The sequence below is a fragment of the Panthera uncia genome, chromosome B4 (assembly GCF_023721935.1).
Source record: "Panthera uncia isolate 11264 chromosome B4, Puncia_PCG_1.0, whole genome shotgun sequence".
Taxonomy (NCBI): Eukaryota; Metazoa; Chordata; class Mammalia; order Carnivora; family Felidae; genus Panthera; species Panthera uncia.
This window is the reverse complement of record NC_064809.1, coordinates 138089568-138105840: the sequence shown is the minus strand read 5'-3', so window position 1 is coordinate 138105840 and position 16273 is coordinate 138089568. Positions and strand designations below refer to the sequence as shown.

General features: G+C 40.5%; 1 protein-coding gene across 8 annotated transcripts in view; it reads right to left on the bottom strand.

The window, feature by feature from the left end:
- PPP6R2 (protein phosphatase 6 regulatory subunit 2) overlaps positions 1–6102 on the bottom strand; it is a 49978-nt gene extending 43876 nt beyond the window's left edge. For all 8 annotated transcript variants that reach the window (XM_049626603.1, XM_049626605.1, XM_049626607.1 and 5 more), the window contains exon 1: positions 5610–6102. The gene's annotated coding sequence lies outside the window, so the exon portion shown is untranslated. The remainder of the gene's footprint in view (positions 1–5609) is intronic.
- Between the last annotated feature and the right edge of the window lie 10171 nt (positions 6103–16273).

Genomic DNA, 16273 nt, shown 5'->3' with positions numbered 1-16273 from the left:
AAAGAAAGAAAGAAAGAAAGAAAGAAAGAAAGAAAGAAAGAAAGAAAAGAAAAGGAGAAAACCAACAAAGGGTTGCCAACTTTTCAACTAGGTCAAACAAGGAGGGAGGGAAGAGAGAGTGAAGACACAAAGGAAGAAACGAAAAGAAAGCAAAGGATAAATTATCACCCATAATTACCTTAATTGCAGGAAACAATGACTTTTTAAATATAAAAAAAAAAAAAGGAAAGCCATAATCTCAGTATTAAGGATAGCATTTCACTTCAAAAAAATAATAACTTTTTAAAGTTTATTTATTTGAGAGGGAGAACACAAGGTGGGGAGGAGCAGAGAGAGAGAATCCCAAGCAGGCTCTGCCCCGTCAGCACAGAGTCCAACATGGGGCTCAATCCCACAAACCATGAGATCATGACCTGAGCCAAAATCAAGAGTCGGATGCTTAACTGACTGAGCCAACCAGGTACCCCTGATTCTGGAACTCTTACTCAGATTACAGTACATATGTGGCTTCCAAAGGTTTCTGGTATCCCAGCAATTGTGCACTACTCTGCACAGAGATGCTAGCATCTTGTCAGTTGGCACTTACCTACATGGAAGGTCATAATTTTCCTTCCCTAGATGACTGAAAGACCCACCACTGACAGCATCTTTAGGACAAATAATTGGCTCATGAACTGGCTTGAGACGTCTCTGGTATTCACAAAGTATCAACACAGCCCAAGGGTCCCTGGCACACCCTGACAAGGCCCTGCACAGTCCATCTGCAATGTCAACCAAACTGTTACCAAAATCTTCTGGATGCTCACCCAACATTTAAACAAAAGGAACCTGAAATTCTTTATTTACTTTTACAGGTTAGCATAACCATCACACAGAAGGTAGATTCTAAACAGAAATGTTGCCCATATGAGCCCATATAGTTCCATGAACAGAGCTCTCCAGAAAAAAAACGTTCTGTGGTAGAAACTGTTCCTAAGAAAAACTAGAATCCAGAATGCACCCTGTACCCATCTGGCCACAAATCAATTGGGTTTTTGTTGTTGTTGTTTTAATTTATGATCAAAGCCCTGGCTCTGCTGTATGACCTGAGGCCAGTTATAAGACCTCTTATGCCTTGGATTCCACCCCTGTAACCCAGGGATAATGAGCATCTCACAGAGCTACTGTGAGGGCTGACTCCAGAACAGTGGCTGGCACATTTTACCCTCATGGATTCTGACTGTAAAGAAGAGAAAGAAACAAATGAGGTCACCTTGCCACAGAGGACAGATTCACAGTGGCCAGAGAGGCTCATGCCTCTCCCAACCCCACCTTTGGTGGCATCACACTGCCCACTTAAATCAGACATGATGGAAGTATTTGCACTATAGAAATCGACAAATGCTTCAAACAACAAGGTTTTTTTACTCTTCCAGAAAGCCAGTTGTTAAACATTTACCAATGTACCACTGGAATTCTGTTTGGCCTAAAAAAATGGCAATTCGAGTCCACGGAGAGCAGTAATTTTTGCCCAATCAACAAATGACACCATGTCTATAATGGACACACTGCACTGGAAGAAAGATCAAAAAAAGGGTCTGGGGCGCCTGGGTGGTTCATTGGTTAAGCAACCGACTCTTGATTTTGGCGCAGCTCATGATATCACAGTTCGTAAGGTCGAGTCCCACATCAGGCTTTGCGCTAATAGTAAGGAACCTGCTTGGGATTTTCTCTCTCTCTCTCTCTCTCCCTCCCTCCCTCCCTCCCTCTCCCTATCTCCCTCTCTCTCCCTGTCCCTCTCTCCCTCTCTCCTTCTCTCTCTCTCTGCTCCTCCCCTGCTTATGCTCTCTCTCGCTCTCTCTCAAAAATAAACAAACTTAAAAAATAAAAGAGTCAATTCTAAAAAAGGGTTGGGGTTGGAGGAACAGATGAGCAAAAACAGAAAATCAGAAGAGAAGAAGGATGCCTGGGTGGCTCAGTTGGTTAAGCGTCCCAACTCTTGATTGCAGCTCAGGTCATATCTCATGGTTCATGAGGTCAAGCCCCGGGCTGGGTTCTTTGCTGACACCACAGAGCCTGTTTAGGATTCTCTCTCTCCTTCTCTCTCTCTCTCTGCCCCTCCCCTGCTTGTTCTGTCTCTCTCTTCTCTCAAAATTAAATATTTTTTTTAAAAGCGAAGAGAAGAAATAACCACAAAGGTAAATTAAAATGACTGTAGAAGAATAATTTACACAGATCTATGCAATGCATTCAAAGCCAAGTTGCAGCCACCTGAGACTGTCAGAAACACACTGTGCCAGCCTGCCTCTTGGAACAGGGCCTGGGCTCCACAAGCTGAAGCTCAGAGGGGCTAACTGAGTGACCAGAGTGTGCACCTTGCCTTCTGTCCCAGCTCTTCTCTTCACTATATATAATTCAGTATGAAGCCTATACGTGAAATTCTTAACAGTGGATACTGCAATCCGGATTTCTAGAAGTTCTATTTGTTTTTCAAATATTATAGACCACTTATTATACTTTCCTACAGATATTTTTATTTTTTCAAATACTTATTTAAAAATAAACAGCATGCTTGTGTTGAGAGTTTATTTCTGATAATTCCAAAAATGAAGTCTTGGAAGGCTTCAGATTTTGGGTTTTACTCATGGTGCCTTATTTCCTTGTGTGCTTGGTCAGTTTTGTCTGTGCACAAATCCACGTCCTTAAAAAATATCTATAGGGATTTTTTCACATCTTAGGATACAGGTAACTTCCTCCACAGAGGTTTTATGTTTGCTCCTGCAGGATGCCTGAAGGCATAAACCAAACCAGAAAATCTTAAACTAAATTTGTGCTTGATTTCCCTGAACTACAGGCAATGTGAACCTAGGTTATAAATCCTCACAAAGGCTAACCCATAGCTGCAAGCACTTCCCCCCCACTTTTTTCCTGCTGTGTTTAACAGTAAAAGACAACCAGGTGGTAGTAGGGAGGGATAGAGTGAGGTAGATCTGCTTCTAGTTCACTCTTGCTCTGAGGATAGAGCCTTCAGAGCCCCTCTCACACGGTGAGAGCCTCCTTTGGGCTCCCCACCTTGAGAAGACTGTGGATCTTAACTCCTACTCTTCCTACCCTACAAGACCTCTGAAATCAAAGTCCCACTTTGTCCAGATCAGCAAATGCCCTCGGAGCAAAGGCAGACCCTCTAGTGCTTAAATTATCTGGGTTCTTACTTTCTGGTTTTGGTCTAGAACTTCTTTGTTATATTCTCACTTGTTTGTTTTTGTTTTTTCAATCCAACGCTTGTAGTTGTTTTCCAAAAGGTAGGGGGTGGGAGGTTAGAAGGTAGTCCAAATGAACTAGCTCAACATTTATCAAAAACATTAGGGATGCCTGGGTAGCCCAGTTGGTTGAGCATCCAACTTCAGCTCAGGTCAGTCTCAAAGTTCATGAGTTTGAGCTCCTCATCAGGCTTGCTACTGTCAGCGCAGAGCCTGCTTTGGATCCTCTGTCTCCCTCTCTTTCTGCCCCTCCCGTGCATGCTCGCTCGCTCGCTCGCTCTCTCTCTCTCAAAAATAAGTAAAATATTTTTAAAAAATTTATCAGTACCATTGTTGGGAGTTTTTACCAAATATACCTGATACACAATTCTATACTGAAATTTATATTCGCTTATCACTTTGACGAACTATTCCTCTCTCTACTGGCTTCTACTCATGCTAATGACATCTGTTGTCAACCTAACAGATGTTCTTTTGTAGGAAATCTATCTTTTACCTACAGCTTAAGAGCTTTTTGTCTTTGTTGCTACATGATTTCAATATATAGGTGTGGGTTTCTTTTTGTTTATACCACTTGGTACATAGTGTGCTTCTAAATCTGTGGATTTATATCTCTTACTAGTTTCTGAAAAGTCAAAGCTATTAATACTTTGAACGATGCCTCTCTTCCATTTTCCCAACCCTTCCATTCTGGGATTCCAACTACACATTTATGACACATTTTTATTCTATCCTCCGTCCTCTTATCCTCGTTTTTCCATTCCCCATCTCTCAGTGCTGCTGGTAATTTCTTCAGACATATACTACAGTTCACAAATTCTGTCTTCAGCCACATTTAATCTGTTTAATCCACATACACTGAGTTTTTAATTTCAACATCATTTCCATTTCTGAAAGTTCCTCTCGGATCATCTTGCTACTTTGCTTTTCATTACTAATTTGTGTTCTGTTTTGTATTACTTCAAACACTCTATACTGCATCCAGTTATTCAATCTGCAGGCCTTGGGGCATCCAATCATGCTAACTTCCTCCCAGGGGTGTGTGACTTCTGACTATTAAGTTCAAGTTTGCTTAAATTTACTCTATAGAGGGGCGCCTGGGTGGCTCAGTCGGTTGGGCAACCAACTTCACTCAGGTCATGATCTCACAGATCGTGAGTTCGAGCCCCGCCATCAGGCTCTGTGCTGACAGCTCAGAGCCTGGAGCCTGCTTCAGATTCTGTGTCTCCCTCTCTCTCTGCCCTTCCCCCACTCACATTCTCTCTCTCTCCCCCTCCCCTTCAAGAGTAAATAAACATTAAAAAAAAAAATTACTCTATAGAAATCCTGAGGGCCAACACTGAGTATGCTTTCTTCTGAAGAGGACTGGTTTTCTTCAGTGAGGAACAAAGGACAGCTATCACAATGCTCATTGTTCATATTTTTTTTAATGTTTATTTATTTTCAAGAGAGAAAGAAGGAGAGCTTAGGGGAGTTAGGGAAGTGGCGGGGGGGGGGGGGGGGGGGGGGCGGGAGAGGGAGAGGGAGAGGAAGAGAGAGAGGGAGAGAGAAAGAGAGGAGACCCAGAATCTGAAACAGGCTCCAGGCTCTGAGCTGTCAGCACAGAGCCCAACACAGGGCTCCAACGTGGGAATGGTGATATCATGACCTAGGCTGAAGTCAGATGTTTAACCTACTGAGCCACCCAGGTGCCCCTCATTGTTCCTTTTTAAAATTTTTTTTCTCTATTGGCCTTTGGAGAGTTATCTCAGCTTTTAATGTACCGAAGGGCTCACAAGAAATCACATTTATTGTGGGGCACCTGAGTGGCTCAGCCGTTTAAGGGTCCAGATTTGGCTCAGGTCATGCTCTCACAGTTCATGAGTTTGAGCCCCATGTTGGAGTCTCTGCTCTCAGTGCAGAGTCCGCTTTGGGTCCTCTGTCTCCCTCTCTCTCTGCCCCTTCCCCCCAAAAAGAAATTACATTTGTTGCAATTTACTCAGCATCTAACTGGATTGCAATGGTGAGCCTTTTGACAGCATCTTACGCTGCAGGAAATCAAGTCCTCTCCTCAATTTTCATGTTGTAAGAGGAGTGTATGTTCTGGATGGCAACCGTGACAGTGTCTGTGCCCTGTCTCATGTGTTCCCCCCAAGTGAGAATGTGCCTCACTACACACGACTCTCCCTGTTTTTTTGTATTAGAGAGACTAAGTGACTTTTCCACAGCAGAGCAATTAAAACCAGATACAGAAGGATCAAAAACAACCAAAAGACAATAATTATACAACACCTTCTAAGCTAATTTTGCTGTCATCCATCTTTGAACTTCCACTTATACAGTATATTTACATAAATTACAAAAAATAATTAAAAAGGAAAATTATCTTACCTTCTATGAAAACTTCTTGTTTATGTTTGAATTCAAACAAAATATAAAAACATTTGGGTTTTTTTTCTTGGACTATATGCAACTTTAAGAAAGATTTTTTCATTCAGTGGATTTATAATCTCTTCACCTGGAAAATAAGAAAAAAAAAACTTATTTTAAGTTCTGCCTTTGTCAAGTTAACTTACCAAAACAGTAGAGGAAAGGAAAACGAAAATCAGAATCTTTACTTAGTATTCAAATTATCAGATTTTACGATTATTATTATTATCAAATTATTTTATGATTAAGGAACTAAAAATTCCCTTGTCTTTGCTCGTGTTAGAGAGAATGGAATTGATAATACAACCCATTCTACATCTGGGTAACTAGTGCCATGGTTTGAATATCACTCCAAAGAATCCATATGAGAAGGATCTCAATGAAATTGTCCAGTTTCATAACTATACATTAACACCACCTCACTCTCCACCACGCCCCCATTGGTTCTCTCTCTCTCTCTCTCTCTCTCTCAAAAAAAAAGACACAGGGCGCCTGGGTGCCTCAGTTGGTTAAATGGCTGACCCTTGGTTTCAGTCAGGTCATGGTCTCAGAGTTCGTGGGTTTGAGGCCCACATTGGGCTCTGCACTGACACTGTGGAGCCTGCTTGCAATTCTCTCTCTCCCTCTCTCTGCCCTTCCCCTGTTCACACTGTCTTTCAAAATAAAGAAATAAACTTGAAAAAAAACCTTTTTTTAAAAAGACAATAAAGTTGTGCTAAGCCACAAATCAGTGTTATCATCTTCTAGATAGGTAACTCTTTTTACATCTAGCACTTTAAATTATTAAGCTAAATAATTCAACATTGGCTTTTCAGCACTTTATACAGTTTTCAAAGTAAGAAAGTATTTCAGTAAGACTGACTTTAGGCCTGTTTATTCTAACTTTGAACCAATGTTTATTAGAATATATTTATATTTAACGGGGGGGGGTTGCCTATTTGCTATTGTTTTTTATTTAATTTTGTTTTCAACTTATGTAAAATATTTACATGGTTGCAAAGTAAAAAAGTACAAAGAGGTGTCCAGCTACACAGACCCAGTCACTGGAGAGGTATTGGCAGTTCCAACCCAGGCAGACAGAGCACCACGAGGTACACAGCAAACATCCCAGTAAGGCCCTGCCAGCAGAGTAAAAATTACAACCTGGAGCAAAGGCCATAGCCAAACACAAAGTTCAAATCCAAAATACACTACTCAAAGAGTAAGGCCAAGCCTGACAGGATCAAAATGATCTTCCAATACCTTAACCATCTGCCAGAACAAAACTCAAGATCATAATCCAGATACCAACATATAAAAAAATTATTAGACATACAAAGCAGCAGAAAATGTAACTATAATTTTTTTTTTTTTAATTAAAAAGCAGCTAGGAGGTGCCTGGGTGGCTCAGTTGGTTAAGCGTCTGACTCTTGATTTTGGCTCAGATTAGGATCTTACTCATGGTTCATGGGATCGAGCCCCACACTGGATGTAGAGATTACTTAAAAGTAAAATCTTAAGAAGTTTTTTTTCCTCATACTACCCAAAGCAATCTACATATTTAATACAATCCCTATTAAAAAAACACTAGCATTCTTCACAGAGCTAGAACAAACGATCCTAAACTTTGTATGGAACCACAAAAGACCCCGAATAGCCAAAGCAATCTTGAAAAAGAAAACCAGGAGGTGCTTGAGTAGCTCAGTTGGTTGAGTGTCCAACTTCGGCTCAGGTCATGAATTCACGGTTCACGGGTTCAAGCCTTGCATTAGGCTCTGTGCTGACAGCTCAGAGCCTGGAGCCCACTTCAGATTCTGTGTCTCCCTCTCTCTCTGTACCCCTCCCACCCCCAAAAATAAATAAACATTAAAATTTTAAAAAGAAAGAAAGAAAGAAAGGAAGGAAGGAAGGAAGGAAGGAAGAAAGAAAGAAAGAAAGAAAGAAAGAAAGAAAGAAAGAAAGAAAACCAAAGCTGGAGGCATCACAATCCTGGCCTTCAAGATGTATTACAAAGCTGTAATCAGGACCATATGGTACTGGTACAAAAGCAGACACTTAGATCAATGAAACAGAATAGAGAACCCAGAACTGGTCTCACAAACATAGGGCCAGCTCGTCTTTGACAAAGCAGGAAAGAATATCCAGTGGAATAAAGACAGTCTTTTCAGCAAATGGTGCTAGGAAAACTGGACAGTGGACATGCAGAAGAATGAACCTGGACCACTTTCTTACACCATACACAAAAATAAACTCAAAATGGTTGAAAGACCTAAGTGTGAGACAGGAAGCCAGCCATCAAAATCCTAGAGGAGAAAGCAGGCAACAACCTCTTGGACCTCACCCACAGCAACTTCTTACTCAACATGTCTCCCAGGCAAGGGAAACAAAAGCAAAAATGAACTATTGGGACCTCATCAAGATAAAAAGCTTCTGCACAGAGAAGGAAACAATCAGCAAAACTAAAAGGCAACCGCTGGAATGGGAGAAGATGTGTGCAAATGACATATCAGATTAAGGATTAGTATCCAAAATCTGTAAAGAATTTATCAAACTCAACACCCAAACAACAAATAATCCAGTGAAGAAATAGGCAAAAGACATGAGTAGACTTTCCCAAAGAAGACATCCAGATGGCTAACAGACACATGAACAGATGCTCAACATCACTCATCATCACGGAAATACAAATCAAAACCACAATGAGATGCCACCTGACACCTCAGAATGGCTAACATTAACAGCTCAGGAGACAACAGATGTCGGCGAGGATGCGGGGAGAGAGAGGATCTCTTTTGTGCTGCTGGTGGGAATGCAAACTGGTGCAGCCGCTCTGGAAAACAGTATGGAGGTTCCTCACAAAATTAAAAATAGGGGCGCCTGGGTGGCTCAGTCGGTTGAGCATCCGACTTCAGCTCAGGTCACGATCTCGTGGTCTATGAATTCGAGTCCCGCGTCGGGCTCTGGGCTGACGGCTCAGAGCCTGGAGCCTGCTTCCGATTCTGTGTCTCCCTCTCTCTCTGCCCCTCCCCCGTTCATGCTCTGTCTCTCTCTGTCTCAAAAATAAATAAACGTTAAAAAAAATTAAAATAGAACTGCCCTACGACCCAGCAATTGCACTACTGGGTATTTATCCAGAGGATACAGGCGTGCTGTTTCGAAGGGGCACGTGCACCCCAATGTTTATAGCAGTGCTATCACCAATAGCCAAAGTATGGAAAGAGCCCAAATGTCCACTGACAGATGAATGGTTAAAGATACAGTATATATATATATATATATATATATATATATATATATATGTGTGTGTGTGTGTGTATGTGTATGTGTGTGTATATACACATATATATATGTATATATATACACATACATACAATGGAGTATTACTTGGCTATCAAAAAATGAAATCTTGCCATTTGCAACAACGTGGATGGAGGGTCAGAGAAAGACAAATGATGCCTTCACTCATATGTGGAATTTAAGATACAAAACAGGAACAGAAGGGAAGGGAAGCAAAAATAATAACAAATAGGGAGGGAGACAAAACATAAGAGACTCTTTAAATACAGGGAACAAACTGAGGATTGCTGGAGGGGTTGTGGGTGGAGGGATGGGCTAAATGGGCAAGGGACTTGTTGGGATGTGCACTTGGTGTTATAAGTGGGGGATGAATCACTGAATTCTCTTGAAATCATTACTGCACTATCTACCTAACTTGTATGTAAACTTAAAAAAAAAAAAGAAAGAAAAAAAGATACACTAAAAAGAGTTGAAAAATCAAATTTCTAGAAAATGGTGGGAAAGGTTCCACTACACTGTATATGAGAATTTGTAGCCTTATTAGTAGCAGTCATCATTAATAAAAATTAATATGATTTATTTTTTTTAAATATGAACAAATCAGGGGTGCCTGGGTGGCTCAGTCAGTTAAGCTCCAACTTCAGCTCAGGTTATGATCTCCCGGCTGGTGGGTTCGGGCCCCAAGTCGGTCTCTGTGCTGACAGCTCAGAGCCTGGAGCCTGCTTGGATTCTGTGTCTCCCTCTCTCTCTCTGCCCCTCCCCAACTTGTGCTCGCACACGCTCTCTCACTCTCTCAAAAATAAACATTAAAAAAAATTTTTTTTTAAATCATCTCATCTCAAAAACAATTTTTTTAAACAGCTATTAGGAAATAAATAAATAGCAGCTATTAGATACAGACCATAGGATGTCTCAGATGATAGACTTACCAGAAATAGACCTTAAAGCAGCTATAATAAATATGTTTAAAGACTTAAAGGAAAAGATAGTGATAATGAGTGAAAAAACAAAATTTCAGAAATAGAGATGGAAAGAAACAAATTACACAGAAAAACAAACGATTTCTAGAACTGAAAAGTAAAATATCTGAAATAAAAATATACACTGGATAGACTTAATAAAAAACTGAGACTGAAAAAGAAAATGTCAGTGAACCTAAGACAGATCAACAGAAACTAGCCAACCTGAAGAGAGAGAGAGAAAGGTTTTATTAAAAATGAATAGAGCCAAAAATAAAGAAAAAAGAAAGAACAGAGCCTCAGTAACCTGTGGGACCATCCCTGCAACTGGTAGTGGCCTACCATACCTGTACTGAAATCTCAGAGGAAAATGAAAGAATAGAGCATAAAAATACCTGAAGAAACTACACCCAAAGTTTTTCCAAATTTTGTAAAAGAACTTCATAAGAAAATAGCTCACGAGTCTCATCCCATTCCTGCCCCTTCATCATGCTTCCCTCCTCCCTCTCAACATAGCTATTTTTATTAATTTTCTGATTTACTGCTTCACTGAAAAAATTTTTTTGATACTTTCCAACATTTCTTGTTCAAAAGGTAACAAATTGCTATTGTGTCTTGTTTTTTTTTCATAAAACTCTTCCTTCTTTCTTTAAACAAACTTTTTACTAATTTCAAATACACAATAAAAGGACATAAATCGTAAGTGAATAGCTCACTGAATTTTCACAAAATAAACCCATCTATGCAACCACACCATCCATTTCAAGAAACTGGATTACTGGGGCACGTGGGTGGCTCAGTCAGTTAAGCGTCTGACTGTTGGTTTTGGCTCAGGTTGTGATCTTGTTAAGCCCAGGGTTAGGGTCTGCACTGGCAGCACAGAGCCTGCTTGGATTCTCTCTCTCCCTCTTGCACTCCCTCTCTCTCTTCCCCTCCCCTGTTCGCATTCTCTCTCTCAAAATAACCAAATATTTTTTTAAAGATTTAAGGGGAAAAAAAGGAGAAAAGAAAAAAGAAACTGGATTACGAGCACCCAGAAGTACCTCTCATGTCCCCAAAGGTGCTAGCCAGTACTCCATTAGGCGGACTTATCCCTAGTGGTGGACACATGTTGTTTCCAGTCTTTTGCTATTACAGATAATTCTGCAATGAAGAGCTTTTAACAAAGTGATTTAATATTTTTGCCAGCATATCTTTAAGACAGATTCCTAGATGTGGGATTGCTGGGTCAAAGGACAAATGCACATATAAATCTGCAAAATATAGACAAATCCTCCTCCAGAAGCATTGTATCATTTTTGCATTTCTATTGGCAAGAGATCAGTTTCAACACAGACTTTTTTTTTTTTTTTTTTTGAGAGAAAGAGACAGAGCACAAGCAGGGGAGGGACAAAGAGAGAGGGAGACACAGAATCCAAAATCCGAAGCAGGCTCCAGGCTCCATACCATCAGCACAGAGCCCCCAATGTGGGGCTCAAAACCACAAACCGCGAGATCATGACCTGAGCTGAAGTCGGATGCTTAACAGACTGAGTCACCAGGCACCCCTCAACACAGCCTTGTCAAAAGAAAATATAAACTTTTGAATTTCTGCCAATATGTAGGGTGATCAACTGTCCCAGTCTGCTGAGGACTGAAGGGTTTCCCAAAACAGAGGACTTTCAGTGCTAACACCTGGAAAGTCCTGGGCAAACCAGGAGAGTTGGCCATTCTACCAATATGGTAAGCAAAAAGTGGTGTCTCCATATAGCTTTGATTAGTATTTTTATTACAAGAAATGGTAAGCATCTATTCAACTATATAAGGTCCATTTTCATTTCTTTTCCATAAACTATTCCCATCTTTTGCCCATTTTTTTCTATCAGGTTGTTTTATTTTTCTTCTCAGTTTCTATTGGTAATTTTTTAGATATATTTTTAGTAATCTCTACACCCAACATGGGGCTCAGACTCACAATCCCAAGATCAAGAGCCACATGCTTCTCCAGCTGAGCCAGCCAAAGCCCCTCTACGAACGAGTATGTATGTATGTATATATAGTTTTTAGTTAAATTCCAGTTAGTGAACATACAGTGTGTGTTCATTAGTTTCAGGTGTAGAGTTCTTTTAAATATTTGAGATAAAAGCTCTTTGCTATGACAGAAGTTCAACATATCTTTCTCTTTGTCATTTGTCTTTTGACTTTGCTTACAGTGATTTTTGCAATGCAGTTTTTCTGTTGTTAATGTAATCAATTTCTGTGAATCTTCTACTGTTTCTAGATTCTGAGTCATAGTTAGAAAAGTTTTCCCCACTCCTAAGTTCTAAAGAAACTCACCTTTGTTTTTAGTACTCACATGGCTTAATTTTTTATATTATAACCCCTGATCTATTTGGAGTAATTATTTCATTGTTTATTTGGCTATACAAGGGTTAAAATAAAAGAATAATATAAAATACTCACCATAAGGACTATGACCTATATAAGATACCTGTCTCCAGGAAAGGCGTATGTGACATTCACCCCAAAATGTGTCCCACGTATCATCACTCCATACCACTAGATTTTGTTTTTGTTTTCTTTTCACTTATTTTTGAGAGAGAGAAAGAACAAGTGGTGGGGGGAGGGGCAGAAAGAGAGGGAGAGAGAGAATCCCAAGCAGGCTCTGCACTGTCAGCTCAGAGCCCCAAATGGGTTTCAATCTCATGAACCAGGAGATGATGACCTGAGCTGAAATCAAGAACTGGATGATTAACTGACTGAGCCACCCAGGCGCCCCATTTTTGTTTTCTTTAAACATGTTCTACTTGGTTTAATACACTTGTCTGTAGGGGAAATACACTTGTCTGTAGGGTTTAATACACTTGTCTGTAGCCAAAGAGAAGCAATTCTACTATTTTCCAACAGCTACTGGAAGAAGCCCAGTGAGCAAATGAAGGTAGAATGAAAAAAAAAAAAAAAAGTTTGAACACCTAAGCAGACATCACACACTAAGAACCAGTCTACCTCAACAGAGAACTGAACCAAAACCTAAAGGAATAAACTGCTATGTGGACAGACATCCCCAGAGTTTAATGAAATAAAGATAGTCAACCCATCCTAGAATGTACATAAAATGGAAAGGGAATGTTTTAAAATCCAGGTCTTCTGTGGAAATTACATTAAAATCCATCAGATCCACACCTGTTCAGTTTTCCTACCTAAAAAAAGTTGTACCTAAGTCTAATCACCCTGTCAATCTCTTTACTGGAAACATGAGAGAAAGGGGAACAAGTTAACACAAAAGGAAGCAACTAGTGAAATTCGGAATGTAGGAATTAACAGGACTAATAACCAAATTTCTCCAACAAATCAATGATACAGAATGGGGAGGCACTCTAAGAATAAGAGATTTAAGAGACCCTCAACAAAGTGTGACACTTGGACTTTGGTTCAAAGAAACCTACAGAAGACACTTCTTAGGCTGAGTGTGGACCCATCTGCAGGCAGGTAAAATGGCATGATTGCTAGAATTCGTTTTTTAACGTTTATTTTTTTGAGAGAGAGAGAGAGAGAGAGAGAGAGCGAGCGAGCAGGGCAGGGGCAGAGAAAGAGGGAAACACAGAATTTGAAGGAGGCTCCAGGCTCTGAGCTGTCAGCACAGAGCCCGACACAGGGCTCGAACTCAGGATCCGTGAGATCATGACCTGAGCCGAAGTCGGACGCTTAACTGCCTGAGCCACCCAGGGGCCCCATTAGAATTTGCTTGTAAATCCACCAGGGGGAAAAAAGGATTGGGAGGAGTACAGATAGACAAAACAAGATTGGCAAAATGTCGTAACTGTTGAAACTATAGGGGCCAAAGGCAGTCTGCCCCAAGACAGACCACTTTGGCATGAAGATTATTTTGAGTTGAAAAGCAATCAAAACCCAGCAGATCCAAGAAGAGCTCTTTACCTCCCCCTCAAATTGCCTAAAAAAAATTTAGATAGAGGACCTCCTCCAGGAAGAGATTTATCACTATGAAAACTACATCATACTATGAACTAGGTACAGCAGACGGGGAGAAATCTAGCAAGGCCCGTTTGATCCAAGTCCTCTCTGGGTCCCACTGTTCCTGGGGAGCAGCAAACATTTCTTTACAAAACATTTCCTCTTTTTCACCTTCCTGTGAATTGCATCCCTTCCCCCCTTTGACATCCCAAACTCCCACCCCATTCTCCTTATTTCAGAATGACATATATACCAGTTTGACCATCTTTGGAATTTTGGGGGGGGGCAGTTAGGGGTTTTTGGTTTGTTTGGTTTTTTTTTAATTTACATCTAAGTTAGTTAGCATATAGTGTAAAAATGACTTCAGGAGTAGAATCCAGGGATTCATCCCCTACATATAACACCCAGTGCTCATCCCAACCCATGTCCTCCTTAATGTCCCTTGCCCATCTGGCCCATCCCTCCACTCCCAACCTCTCCAGCAACCCTAAGTTTGTTCTCTGTATTTAAGAGTCTCTTGGGGCGCCTGGGTGGCGCAGTCGGTTAAGCGTCCGACTTCAGCCAGGTCACGATCTCGCGGTCCGTGAGTTCGAGCCCCGCGTCAGGCTCTGGGCTGATGGCTCGGAGCCTGGAGCCTGTTTCCGATTCTGTGTCTCCCTCTCTCTCTGCCCCTCCCCCATTCATGCTCTGTCTCTCTCTGTCCCAAAAATAAATAAAAACGTTGAAAAAAAAAAATTTTTAAAAAGAGTCTCTTATGTTTTGTCCCCCTCCCTATTTTTATATTATTTTTGCTTCCCTTCCCTTCTGTTCCTGTTTTGAATCTTAAAGCCCACATATGAGTGAAGTCATATATTTGTCTTTCTCTGACATTTAGCATAATACTCTCTAGTTCCATCCATGTTGTTGCAAATGGCAAGATTTCATTTTTTGATAGCCAAGTAATACTCCATTGTATGTATGTGTGTGTATACACACACACACACATATATATGTATGTATGTATGTATATATATATATATATATATATATATATATATATATACATACATATACTGCATCTTCTTTATCCATTCATCTGTCAGTGGACATTTGGGCTCTTTCCATACTTTGGCTATTGGTGATAGCACTGCTATAAACATTGGGGTGCATGTGCCCCTTCGAAACAGCACACCTGTATCCTCTGGATAAATATCCAGTAGTGCAATTGCTGGGTCATAGGGCAGTTCTATTTATAATTTTTTGAGGAACCTCCATACTGTTTTCCAGAGCGGCTGCACCAGTTTGCATTCCCACCAGCAGCACAAAAGAGATCCTCTCTCTCCGCATCCTCGCCGACATCTGTTGTCTCCTGAGCTGTTAATGTTAGCCATTCTGAGGTGTCAGGTGGCATCTCATTGTGGTTTTGATTTGTATTTCCGTGATGATGAGTGATGCTGAGCATCTGTTCATGTGTCTGTTAGCCATCTGGATGTCTTCTTTGGGAAAGTCTACTCATGTCTTTTGCCTATTTCTTCACTGGATTATTTGTTGTTTGGGTGTTGAGTTTGATAAGTTCTTTACAGATTTTGGATACTAACCCTTAATCTGATATGTCATTTGCACACATCTTCTCCCATTCCAGCGGTTGCCTTTTAGTTTTGCTGATTGTTTCCTTCTCTGTGCAGAAGCTTTTTATCTTGATGAGGTCCCAATAGTTCATTTTTGCTTTTGTTTCCCTTGCCTGGGAGACATGTTGAGTAAGAAGTTGCTGTGGGTGAGGTCCAAGAGGTTGTTGCCTGCTTTCTCCTCTAGGATTTTGATGGCTTCCTGTCTCACACTTAGGTCTTTCAACCATTTTGAGTTTATTTTTGTGTATGGTGTAAGAAAGTGGTCCAGGTTCATTCTTCTGCATGTCCACTGTCCAGTTTTCCCAGCACCATTTGCTGAAAAGACTTTTATTCCACTGGATATTCTTTCCTGCTTTGTCAAAGACGAGCTGGCCCTATGTTTGTGAGACCAGTTCTGGGTTCTCTATTCTGTTTTATTGATCTAAGTGTCTGCTTTTGTACCAGTACCATACAGTCCTGATTACAGCTTTGTAATAGTCCAGGATTGTGATGCCTCCAGCTTTGGTTTTCTTTTTCAAGATTGCTTTGGCTATTCGGGGTCTTTTGTGGTTCCATACTAATTTTAGAATTGTTTGTTCTAGCTCTGTGAAGAATCTGGTGTTAATTTGATAGGGATTGCATTGACTGTGTAGACTGCTTTGGGTAGTATCAACATTTTAACAACGTTTGTTCTTCCAATCCATGAGCATGGAATATTTTTCCATTTTTTTGCGTCTTCTTTAATTTCTTTCATAAGGTTTCCATAGTTTTCAGTGTATAGGCTTTTCACCTCTTTTGGTTAGATTTATTCTTAGGTATTTTATAGTTTTTGGTGCAGCTGTAAATGGGATCA